At 33.4% G+C, this 3499-nt stretch overlaps 1 pseudogene; it reads right to left on the reverse strand.

Annotated features, from left to right (window-relative positions):
* Nucleotides 1-2133: 2133 nt before the first annotated feature.
* On the reverse strand, nucleotides 2134-2614 carry LOC141552684 (translationally-controlled tumor protein pseudogene; annotated as a pseudogene).
* Nucleotides 2615-3499: the final 885 nt, after the last annotated feature.

Raw genomic sequence — 3499 nt, forward strand, 5'->3', positions numbered from 1 at the left:
ATCCAATTCACTTCGGAGTCAGGATATCACCCTCCTGATGTGATTGGTTTCAAGCATTAAGAATTAATAACAACAATCTGTTCCCTAAGCCAATCCTGCTCTCAAGCACTTCTCTTCACATTTGTGTATTTGTTCATTTACATTTGTGTAGCTTCCTCCACTAAATCCCTTTCAAATGGCTCCAGATATGTAAAGAGCCAGAGTATGTGTTTATATCCCATTTTGGCCATCTCTTACTGATGGGATCCTGGGTAACCCATAGAATCACTGAATCCCAAAGCAAGAAGAGACTTCAGATATCAACAATGTCAATCTATATTTAAACAAGAATTCTATCTATAATTTATTTTTTGGAAGTAATTGAGGTTAAGTGAATTGCCCAGGATCATACAGGTAATAAGAGTCTAAGGCCATATATGAACTCATATCCTCCTGCCCCCCACTCACTCCAATTTTTGCCCTCCTTCAACACACACACATATGCAAGCATAGGCAAATATGTGCAAATAACATAGGCACACATACACACATGGAGTCATCTAGCCTTTAACTTGAGTGATGGAGTATTCAGGATTTCTGAAGACAACTTTCATTCTACTTTTGAATAGCTCTAATTTTTAGGAAGCTTCATTTGTACCAAAACTAAATTTGTTACATTGCTACTATTATCCACTGCCCTTAATTCTTCCCAAAAGATCAGCTCAATCAATAAACAACTAAATATCAATTTGAAGTCAATTATAACTGTGTCCTTCTAGTCTTCTCTTCACTAAGCATTTTTAATTTCTTCAATCAGTCCTCCTGTGGCTCCCATTCTCACCATCTTCCTTTGGACATGTCCCACTCTTTTCCAAAATATAGTGCTCAGAATTGAACATAATATTAAACATGTATCACCATTAGTGGAATTATTACTTCCCTCCTTCATTATTGTTATACTTCTATTAATATAGCCCAAGACCTAGGTAACTTTGACTATCATATCACTTTGTTTTCTACATATTGAGCTTGTAATCCATTAAAAACTCTATGTCTTTTTTTTAATATGAACTATTATCTATTCATGTCTTCCCTTTTTTGTGATTGGATAGTTAATTTTAAAAAATACATTGTACTGGTGCCTTTTGTGTTAACATCATAATCAATTTATATACATTGCATACATTGACATTTTTTCTTCTTTTAATATTTCTTATTTTTTCATGAAATTATTTTTCTCTGTTTAATTCATCCTAATTTTCAGGAGTTTCAAGTCTTGAGTAAGGTTTACAACCAACACCTATTTTAAGATGTTTATTTTCTTTATCATAACTTCCTCCATAGATATTCTAATTTGTAGCTTTTGTTTCATCTCTTCTCAGTATGATTCAAATCCTCTAGTCCTGGTTATTTTCTCTGAAGCTATATTTGGACTTGTAAATTTAGTCTATTTTTCTGGGTTTGCCCTCTGGACTTCTCTAAGTCCAATGTATTTCTTTGTTGTCTTTTGTATTTTGTTGTTTTTTTCTCTTTGCTCATATCTTCAGCTTCAGTTTCTGGATTAAGGATTTGTGCTTGAGACAAACTTCTATACTCCTGAATGATGTTGGTAGGCTGTGTTTGTTTCTGATTTCAGTGGTTAAGAGATTACACCATGTTTTCTGCAGGAAGTAAGTGCCTGGCCTTACTTCTTGCTTTGGTTCAGGGGCATTTTGCCTAAATTCTGGGTTAAGTTGTGATTGTCTTTTTTGGGAGGTTGCTTGGATATTGGTTTGGGGTTGAGACCTCTGAATCATTTTTGCTGCACTGGATGTTCCATTTTCTCTTATGGCCCTGGAATGCCTTGTACTTCTTTCATTTCCCTTAACTCATCTTCACCCTGCGTTTTCACAGAATTTTGGTGATCTATTTGTGCAGTCTTAGACTAGATGGAGATTTTTACATTTCTTTGGTCTTTGTTTATCATTGTTTTTTATGGACTATTTTTGTGGAGTAGAAGATTTAAATTTGTTTTATTTTAGACAACCTACACGATATGTTTAAAAAAAAAAAAAAAAAAAACAATGTCTCTATTCCAGATAGATCAAGGTAAAAAAAAAAAAAATCAATAGAATTCAAGATGACATCAGTCAAAGTTTGTTGTCTAGATCTTGTTTAGATGACAAAAAGCAGCAGACAGTTGTGATGATAAGGTGATCCAAAGTAATTAGCTGAATTAAATATTTCTGTTTCTAAGCCATCCTTTAAAAAATTCACAAATGAGGTCACACCATTCTCACAGAAGTCCAAGGGAGACACCATGCTGTCTGGATTCATGTTTTCATCTTTAAAGAACTTAAAGTTTTAAAATTAGCAAGGATATGTTTGATTTATTCTATAGCTCCCATCATAAAAAATTATTCTTTTATTCTTCAAGTTTGCCTTTCATTGATTTCATGTAGTCTTTGATGTACTTTTTGTAAGATTTTCTTGTGAAACTATTTTCTTACAGTTGATAGTTCATTACTATGTCAACTCTAGTGAATATAGTGGCATCTGTTCCTTCACCCTTAAGACCTTCAGCAAAGGTATTTCTACTGATAAGTGAATCATCAATGGTATCCTTTGTACTACTAATCATTTTCCCCTATATAGCCAGCCAAATTCACAATCTCCCAGATCTTGTATATGGTGAAGAACATTTCATCATGGTTGATGAGGTCCTGGCAGCTGATTATGGCAGCAGAAAGAGGAAGACTAAGCTGCTTTGTGTTGTGAGTATGATGCATTTGGAGAGGCAATTTGGGGACAAGGGAGGGAGTAGAAAAGTTTTCTGATGCATTTTGAAAGTTTTATTAGAAATTTGTTGAAAAACTGGACTGTTCTACATCCATATCCTGCCCTCTTCTCATATTCCTTGAACCTTTTCTTGTAAAACAGAACAAAAATATCTGATTCAGTGTCCATATCTAACAATGTTTACAGCAGTTTATCCCAATAGTTTTCCACCTACCTCCATGAAAAACGAGGGTAAGGTAAATCTTTAACTATCCTTTGAGAGCTTAGTAGGTTTAAAAATCACTTAGAACTCAATTTTCTTTAAGGGATTTTTTCATTTATAATGGCATAGTCATGTATTTTGTTCTTTTGGCTTTGATACTTTATTTTAAAAATTCTAATAAACCTATGTTTCTCTGAATTTCTTCATAATTTTTATTGCAATGAAATCCTCCATTACATTCATATACCAAAGTTGTTGTTGTTGTTGTTGTTGTTGTTGTTGTTGTTGTTGTTGTTGTTTTTACCATTTGATGTGTGCCTGCTTGGTTTTCAATTCTTTGCTAATACAAAGAGTGCTGCTATTAATATTTTGATATATATTGGATCCTCAGTTTTTCTTTGACTTCCTCAGGGTATATGCTTAATAGCAGTACAGCTATATCCAAGAATATGGACACTTTAGACACTTTTTTTTACATAATCTCAAATTAAAATACAGAATGCTTAGACCACTTCACAGTTCTCTTCACAATTCATTGAT

Source organism: Sminthopsis crassicaudata, chromosome 2 (assembly GCF_048593235.1).
Source record: "Sminthopsis crassicaudata isolate SCR6 chromosome 2, ASM4859323v1, whole genome shotgun sequence".
Taxonomy (NCBI): domain Eukaryota; kingdom Metazoa; phylum Chordata; class Mammalia; order Dasyuromorphia; family Dasyuridae; genus Sminthopsis; species Sminthopsis crassicaudata.